This window comes from Pavona decussata, unplaced genomic scaffold (genome assembly GCF_977016875.1).
Source record: "Pavona decussata unplaced genomic scaffold, jaPavDecu1.1 SCAFFOLD_695, whole genome shotgun sequence".
Taxonomy (NCBI): domain Eukaryota; kingdom Metazoa; phylum Cnidaria; class Anthozoa; order Scleractinia; family Agariciidae; genus Pavona; species Pavona decussata.
In genome coordinates, this window is record NW_028145895.1 from 57,911 (window position 1) to 67,500 (window position 9,590).

Sequence of the window (9,590 nt, forward strand, 5' to 3'; positions counted from 1 at the left end):
CTAAACAAATAATTTAGCGCGGATGGAATCACACTGTTTGTTTAGTGATGGTTTCAGTTATTTGATAAAAAGCATTTCAAAAATAAGACAATCAAGTTTGTTCTGACACTTTCTTAAAATTTTAAAACTTTCCGCAATGTCATTTGGGGCCATATTGTGCTACTTCCTCAGGTGGTTTTCGATTGCCGATCCCTTGTGTTCCTCAATTCGCTGGTGAAGGTGTCGGCACGTGTAGCCTACATAGCCTGCATCGCACAGGCCACACTGAAAATGACACACAGCGCATTGTTGATTTACAAGTGGTGGCTTGTCTTCCATCACTTTTATTTCATCCTTGATCTTCCGACTTGTGTAAACAGGGCTGATATCCACCTTGATCTTCCGACTGAGGTCTCCAAGTTGTCTGCGCACTGCGTTTGCAGATTTCTGATCTTTGAATGGCAGCACGATTATGATTGGGGCTTCTTGCTCCTCAGGTACTTGCTGTTGGGTGTGCGAATACTGAGACACTTTCCAATCAATGAATTGACGGATGGTATACTGCACAAGTTTGTCTGGGTAGCGCAGTCGGGGAAAAGTCTCTTTGAGACGTTTACATTCCTGATGAAAAAGCTTCCATGTACATGAGAGCTTAAATGCACGGTTGAGCATGGTATTTAGCAATTATGATCGTTTATATCTACTGTCCACGTGGCTGTGGGAATGTAATAGTAGCCCGGTGTCCGTTGGTTTCCTGTACACCTTCGTGTCTAACCGGCCATGCATCCATTCCTGATTATATCCATTCCTAGAAAGGGGAGCCTGCCGTTTTCTTCGTTAGGAACTCAGAGGCTGTTTCAAAATCAGGCATTGCGCTAAGCGTATCATCTAAGTAGCGTTTGTAAAAAGCAGGCATCTTGTTTTCGGTTTCTAGTTGTTTCTCGATGTTACACATGAATGCGTTAGCCATGAGAGGTCCCAGTGGCGAACCCATCAGCAACACCGTCCACCTGTTTGTACAGGTTGCCTTCGAATCTCACGTGGTAGGGTTACAAAACAAACATCTAAACAACATCAAGAAAAAACTCTTGTTTTACTAGAAAGCAGATAAAATCGGTCTTTGCATAATTGTCTTATTACTGGTTATACCAGTTAAAAGTAGACGACGACAGACTGAGTCCTGACGAAACTAAATTTCTGTTCAAATTTGTTTTACAAGTGACTTCAGAGTGGTCTTGCGTATTTGAAGATATTTTCAACGAAAAATTGTTAACGTTACTCAGATTCTCAGAGGGTGGATAACACTTGTGACGGAACCTATCATATATTCTTTGTTTTTGTTTGTCATCATGTGAACTTTTCTTTTTAGATAATAATTGCTGGTGACCGTGAATCCAAGGACACGAAAAAACTTCTGTAGTGCGTTCACACTCATTACATGCCGAACAAAGTCCTCATGTTATGTGATGGTAATCAAGACAGCTTCCTCGCCTCCAAGTTGTCTGTCTTCAAAACACTGGAGCGAAAAGATGGAAAGGCTACGGCGACCGTTTGCGAAAACTACACGTGCTCGCTACCAGTGAACACTGTTGAGGGTTTAGAGAAGATTTTATCGAGATAGATAGACTTTAAAACTAGGTGGATTTTTTTTCGAACTGTTTTAACCCATAAAAAAGGAATTTATTCAGGTGTCGAAAGTAGCCACGTGCTTTCTCTAGTTCTGGTTTTGCTGAACTCTGTGATTGGATAAGAAAAACCTTATGCCGCATGCTCTAACCAATCACAACAAACGCACGGCTTTGAATAAGTCTGGAGGGAATGCAACACAAACTTGGCTTGAGTATAGCGTGTTTTCCCGCGCTAGGCATCGCGTGGGCTCATGCAGACGTGGTTAAATGATTGCAGTTACGTTTAAACAAGGTAATATGTACTCCATTTCACGGTTTTTATCGTAGAAGCTGATGTCATGATAGTAGCCTCGCATCACTTTTAGACCCGAACAAATAAGAATCCTGCACTATTGACAACTTTGATAGACAAAGTTTAAGGTTTGATCGACGAGTTTTCATTGGGCAAAACGATTCCAAAAGAGTGGTCAAAATGAATTGGTGAAATCGTAGGATTTGATCAGGTATTTGGAAACCGTTCCCTCACCAAAAGCAGCTCCTTGTTTCAATTTCCGGCAAAGGTAGTTCTGATTTCTCTATTTTTTTTTTTTTTACTGGTTTCTTCAATTCACATTTGGCGTAAAATCTATAAAATTAGAGAGATTTGTGTGGAGAAATAACGACGAATTATCTCAGCCACGAATTGCATTAAGAGGTTAATATTTGGCAAGTGGAGTTTTATTCTGCTGATCTTTCCAACTAAATCATCAGTCAAAAGTTGACGAATTACATTTTTGTGTCGTCGTCTCCTCAGTGCTCCTCTAACTCGTTCGACAGGAAAAAAATTTTTCTCGAAAAGCTGTAACAAGCACGTGTGAAATAAAACTGTTAGCTTTATGCCAGTCTTTAAATGAACACTTTGTTTCATCAACACTTCTCAAACTCATTAATAATTCATCAAGAGAAAACAAAGAAAATCACTACCGTGACCGTGGTTTGGATATGTGATCCTAATTACCAAAAAATTTTGCCAACTTTAGCCTTGAATTTCTCCAAGAATTATTGATCATTTGAGAAGCCATATCAAACACTCGAAAGTGTGTTTCATCAGACATCCAAACACCTCCAAGTCGTTTAAAAAAACTCGGCAACGCTTCGTCTCTTCAACCTACTTCTCAGTGTTTGGATATCAGGTGAAACACGCTTTCTCGTGTTTGATATATTAGTTCAATATTTTTGGTACTGTTAAAAAAATAAACCAAATTAAAGCATAGAATCAGTAACTTCCTGCTGAAACTACATTTGTCATTCCTATGGTCTGCGCACAGCCTTTGTTCTTTTTAAAAGGATACAATAATTGAGATTTGGCTATGCACGATTCGTGTGATATTATTATTAGTACCTTCGCTCAAACATGAAATTGCTGTTAAAGCTTCAAAAACCAAGAAATATCAAGTGATTTCTGAGTCATACTCAGTTTATAGCGATTCTTCAGGAGAAAACGGGAAGAGCTTGAAAAATTGGGCAATCTTTGTCCGTATTTCTATGCAATTGATAGGAACACTGTGAGAAGTTTGGGAGAATTCAAACATGTAGTGGAAGCGACAGCCATGCACAACAGTTTCGCGTTCTATCGTGTACAGAAGTGTGAAGTCACACATTGTATTTTAAGAAAATAGAAAGCGAACTGAGGAGTCTGGGTACGAGATTGCCCGGGAGGCGGAAATTGGAACAAGCTAATCTTCGAAAGTTCGAATGCCCTGAGAGTGGACGGTAAGGTTTCGAACTGATTGGCACGTAATCTTTTCCTTGTTAACCTTTTCCAGCCTAACTTTTCTCGGCTCAATTTACAAATGGTTTCAGGATATTTGGGGGCGAGGAAAGTGGAGACTGTACGGTAATGTATGTCTTTGTTTCCTGTTTCAACGCTTGACATCCGGAAAACCGCCTCACCACAAGAGGTCTTCTAGTTTCAGGATTTGTTGATGTTGGTTTACAGGATCGGACCTTTCTTTTTGCTCTCCAACAAAATTTTCAATTGTTTTAATAGGCATTTGAGGTAACAAGATAAGTTTGCAAGTATCTGTTAATTAAAGCTATTTTGGGAATTCCTTCGTGCCCGGGGAAAGGGTTATGGGTGGAGGGGGTACTCCCCTTAATGGCCTATACGGGGGATGGCCCCGCTCGAAACATGAGTTACCTTTGTCAGGTTGAAAGTATACAAAAGGGTATGGATTTCATGAGCTGAAGTATGGAGAAGGGTACGAGACCGAATTCATAACATCTTGAACACTCAGACCAATCGAAAAATAAGATGCAGTTTTGCAGTTTGTTCATCTGAAGGTATGTGATAGGGGTACCACTTTTGTAAAGACGCGACATGAAAGGGTTACCTTTTCTGTCAAAAGCGGTGTATCAAAAGATAGGGGTTTAGAGCTCCAGGCGGAGCCTCCCCGTAGACAAACGTGTTAAGTTGCTCCCCCGCACCCGGGTTCTTGTGCTACTAATATACAGACCCAGAAGGCATCAATGGTAATAAAGGACCTGCTACATTATTCACTACACAATTCACTCTGATTCAAGACAAGATGCTTCGAACTAAAGGGAATTCCCGAATTCAATGGAGAATACTAAAGCCCAATTTATATACGAATTCAAAGTAGAAATCATAGTTTTTAATCCAAGAGGCCCAACCAAACTGGCATTTTGTCGTTTACATAAACCTAGCTAGTTCCTTGGTGTCCTACATAAAGCTAACCAGGGATCGATCGACCAATTTTCGTTTCGCTTGGTAAACCATTTTCACTTGGAAACGAAACCCAAAACCTAATTGAACGAGCGAGCAATAAGAGGAAATAAGAGCGCTGTTGAAATTAGGACTGATCGCAGGTTAGTGGCGCTGATTCATTTTAGTCAAAATGATGCGCTTTTTGATGCACTGCCTACTTGAGGGGTATTTTTGCGAAACACGCACTTACTTAAAACTCGACAAAATAGACATTTCTAAAGTAGCATGACTTCACTGTTCTTTTTTCCAAAAGCGATAACAACAGGAACAAAAGCTGTCCTCGTGACTGTCTACTTCGCAGTAGGTTTAACAACTGAAGTATAATCAATCGATAAACCGATAGTCGATAACAATCAGTATCAATCGATCTTTATCGAAGATCGATATCGACATCAATCGATAGCAATCTGTGATCAATATCGATTGAAATCAATTGTATCGATTAATTTCTTGTATTGATTGATTTCTGATATTGATTTCAATCGATTGGCTACCGCTGGGTCTAAAACAAACTGTATAGTTGTAAACTTTCCGCTCAAAGGCTTCATGTAAGAGCTTTGAAGAATGATGCGCTTACTGAATGTGATTCGTTTGAATCTTTGCTCCCTTGTCAGGTGTTTACTCGGGGGAGGCGCTTAATCAGTAGTGGAGCTGCAGTCGGTAAGCGCAGTCATTCTGTACTTTAAAATAACAGAAGCCTTATTAACATCTTCAAACAGACGTACAACAAGAACCGGAACCAAGTGGAAGGAAGGACAGCGATCAAGCACCAATGGATCCCTCAAGCCTTTATCCCTTGATGCTTTCAACCGCACAGTTTACTCAGTTTTTCTTTGGTCAAATCTCTATTATCACGACTCTCCTTAAAGGAAGGCGCCAAATTGCACAGCTCCTTCCCGGTCTTGGTATGGCACCTATAAATAAAAACAAGATTATTTTCAGGCAAGGCGCTCGATTATATGCTTTGAAGTCAAAACGCACAGGTAAGTAACTCAGTAAAAAGAATGCGTTCTCATAGACATTACTGCAACGATTTTGTCCAAATTCTCCGAGACACGGTAAGGAAGACCGACCCCTGTTACCCCAATATGGTGTGCGATATAGAGAATAATAATAAAAAAAGGAGAAAGAATTAAGTTCCCTTCCGACAGGAGAATTTCCCATCTATGACTTTGTTTCTTCAGAACAATAAGCCCCTCAAGACGTGTATTAGCATTTTCTGAAATTGTTTTAAATCTGTAATGTCAAATAATCGCTTTAACCTGACCTTTACTTTCCAAAATCAAATGTCACGTTATCTCCAATCAGCATGAAAGGCCCCCATTGTCTCACTTCTGTAAAGCCGTTATCTCTCATCCACTTCATGGTCTGGTGAAGAGATTCACTGGCACTTTCACCACGAACAAGATGCTCGTAGAAGCGGCTCATGAACTGCTTTGTTGCCAGGTCCTCTATGGCCCATAAAGCAACCAAAACGGAACGTGCACCGGAACCTAAGAAGGCACGGGCTATTCCAACAACCCCCTCTGATCTAATCTGTCCACTTGCACTGTGACAGCAGCTAAGGACTACCAGTTTGGCTCTCAGACGGACTTGAGAAATTTCAGCCATTGTTAATAGGTAGTGTGATTCCTTCAAAAGAGCGTGGAGCAGCAAGAGCAATTTCTCCTCTTTCGGCGTCACCGTGGGCAGCGAAATGTATCAGACCTACTGAGTGTATTCGCTGAAGAACTGCCTGCTTAGTTGCGTGTTCTCCTAGCAACGGCTAAGTTCCCAGCAGTCGTGCAACCATCTCTGGTTCCTCTTTTGCGCCAGGCAATGGACATAGTTTCTCACGACGTCCCTTGTGAAACACCTGACCAATCTTGGGCTCACCCACTATCAGTACACCGGTGTGACTGTGATAATCTTCTGGACTTTCCTGAATCAGCCTGAGAGTGGTCAAAGAAGGAGCAATGCGGATCCTTAAAGTCTCGAATAAATACTTCCCATTTTCATCCTTAAACGCGGAAAATGGAACTTTGCATAGGACGCTAGCAGGAACAATGATGATTTTGGCTGCACAAGCAAGTTAGCAACAGGACCGATAATCACTTTGTAACGCTGAGAGAGATTCGGTGGATCAATATACTGGCTTTCGTCGTCTCCGTCTTCTTCTACTGGACGTAAAACTGCGGGTTCGTCATCCCCCAAAGGAAACGCCTCTTTCACGTGAGCAATGTTGGAAGGAAACAGTGATCGATCTTCGCAGTGCGCTTGAGTGAGCTGGAAATAAAATTTCCTGAAGATGATGTCATTGAAAATGTTATCTACAGGCCTGCTTTCCTTTTTGTTTCCAAAATAGTCGTTCACGTCTTTTAGTCGAAAATAAATGGTTTTGTTTGGCTTAATAACCCACAGTAATAATTGCTGGTGGTTACAGGAAATGTATAAACAGGAACAGTTACTTTCTTTTGTCTCAGTCCTTTCAATGTTAAACCACGAACATGGATTCACTGATGTTTGTCGTTCCACAGAGTACTGAGCTGACATTAAGTCTGCCAGGGCTCTGGCCCGTCCGAGTTCTTGCGCGCAAAGTGCTTCATGAAATTTCCCAGTCTTCAAAAACAAAAGGCTGAGCTTTTCGTATGCAAAAGCGTTCTTGTCTAGAAAAGAAATCTTAAATTGATCATTGGCTCTTAAATGAATTCTCATTTTCTCACACTTTTCAATGCTTGCAAGGAGACTAGAAACAGCATCGCCTGTGTTTCCAATCAAATGCAAAGTGTCTAATGCAAGTAAAAGGTGGACGTTAAGCAGCAGATCAATATTTCCAGTCTCGTAACTAAGTGCAAGTGCTTTGTCGTGATATTGCTTAGCCTTCAAATATTCACCAGTACAAAGAAAGGTCGTTCCCAGGCTTCTGTAGCAAAATGCTTCTTCTTCTTTGTCACCAATTTCTCTGCTGATCTGAACTGCTTGCTGACGATATTTTCCGCCTTGACTAATTTACCAAGAGATCCAAACACATTTCCTAGGTTTACGTAACATTTTGATTCTCCGCTTTTGTCGCCAATTTCTCTTTTGATCTGAAGTGCTTTCTGAAGATATTCTTCCGCTTTGACATATTCGCCAAAAGATTGAAACACATATCCCAGGTTTACGTAGCATGATGATTCTCCGTGTTTGTCACCAATTTCTCTGGTGATCTAAAGTGCTTTCTGATGATATTCTTCCGCTTTCACATATTCGCCGCAAGATTGAAACACATTTCCCAGGCTTACGTAACATTTTGATTCTCCGTCTTTGTCACCAATTTCTCTGGTGATCTGAAGTGATTCCTGAAGATATTCTTCCGCCTTGACATATTCACCGAAAGATTTAAACACATTTCCCAGGTTTACGTAACATGCTGATTCTCCGTGTTTGTTACCAATTTCTCTGGTGATCTGAAGTGCTTTCTGAAGATATTCTTCCGCTTTGACATGTTCACCGAAAGATTGAAACACATTTCCCAGGTTTACGTAACATGCTGATTCTCCGTTCTTGTCACCAATTTCTCTGGTGATCTGAAGTGCTCTCTGAAGATATTCCTCCGCCTTGACATATTCACCGAGATATCCAAATACATTTCCCAGGTTTATGTAACATGCTGATTCTCCGTCTTTGTCACCAATTTCTCTCAAGATTTGAAGTGCATTCTGAAGATATTTTTTCGCCTTGACATATTCACCGAGAGATTGAAACACAATACCAGGTTTACGTAACATGCCGCTTCTCCGTGTTTGTCACCAATTTCTCTGCTGATCTGAAGTGCTTTCTGAAGATATTCTTCCGCTTTGACATATTCACCGAAACTGGGGGGATTGAAACACATTTGCCAGGTTTACGTAACATGCTGATTCTCGGTGTTTGTCACCAATTTCTCTGCTGATCTGAAGTGCTTTCTGATGATATTCTTCCGCTTTGACATATTCGCCGAAAGATTGAAACACATTTCCCAGGCTTACGTAACATGTTGATTCTCCGTGTTTGTCACCAATTTCTCTTTTGATCTGAAGTGCTTTCTGATGATATTCTTGCGCCTTGACATATTCACCGAGATATAGAAACACATTTCCCAGGTTTATATAACATGCTGATTCTCCGTCTTTGTTACAAAGTTCTCTTTTGATCTGAAGTGCTTTCTGATGATATTTTTCCGCTTTCACATATTCGCCGAAAGATTGAAACACATTTCCCAGGTTTGCGTAAAATGTTGATTCTCCGTCTTTGTCACCAATTTTTCTGCTGATCTGAAGTGCTTTCTGAAGATATTCTTCCGCTTTGACATATTCACCGAAACTGGGGGGATTGAAACACATTTCCCAGGTTTACGTAACATGCTGATTCTCCGTGTTTGTCACCAATCTCTCTTTTGATCTGAAGTGCTTTCTGATGATATTCTTCTGCCTTAACATATTCACCGAAAGATTGAAACACATTTCCCAGGTTTGCGTAACATGTTGATTCTCTGTGTTTGTCACCAATTTCTCTTTTGATCTGAAGTGCTTTCTGATGATATTCTTCCGCTTTGACATATTCACCGAGACGTCGAAACACATCTCCCAGGCCTCTGTAACATGCTGCTTCCCCGCGTTTATGACCAAATTCTATTGCGATGCTGAGTGCTTTTAAGTAAAGATCTTTCAATTTTTGATACATACCTTGTTTTTGGTATAAATTTCCCTGTTCAAATATTTGAGTTAGCTCTTTGCATTTTTCATCACAGTGGTGGTGCATTCTATTGCTTTCTATCGCACTCGTGTGGTCACTGATAGGAACGAAGCCATTCGTCATTTGGATGTTGTTTAGAAGAATCAAGCATTAATTCCTTGGATAATTCGATGGCTTTGAGAATACGACCGGTTTTGTAAAGAAAATTGGCCACATGTGCAGCAGTATTGATAACTTGTACAACTCTTTTAGTGCTGCCCATAACTTCCGTTTCTGGAAACTTCAGAGAGTAAACAATGAATGAATTGATGTATTGATTTCAAGAAGCAAGGCGATATTAGCAGAAAATAGCAGAAAACTACCATCGTTCCTACCCCGGTGGTAATTAGTACCTTATGATCAATCGTTGAAAGAGCTTGCCTAATTGTTTTCAATAGTAACTTGATCACCGCAAATGGTACATTACAAAGCAACGTCTCATTTTAAGTATCGCCAATTTGTCTTTATGTGTATCTGGCGAC

At 40.6% G+C, this 9,590-nt stretch overlaps 2 pseudogenes; both read right to left on the bottom strand.

The window, feature by feature from the left end:
- On the bottom strand, positions 1 to 973 carry LOC146448995 (uncharacterized; annotated as a pseudogene).
- A 4,670-nt stretch (positions 974 to 5,643) lies between these two features.
- Positions 5,644 to 6,906, bottom strand: LOC146448996 (tetratricopeptide repeat protein 28-like; annotated as a pseudogene).
- Between the last annotated feature and the right edge of the window lie 2,684 nt (positions 6,907 to 9,590).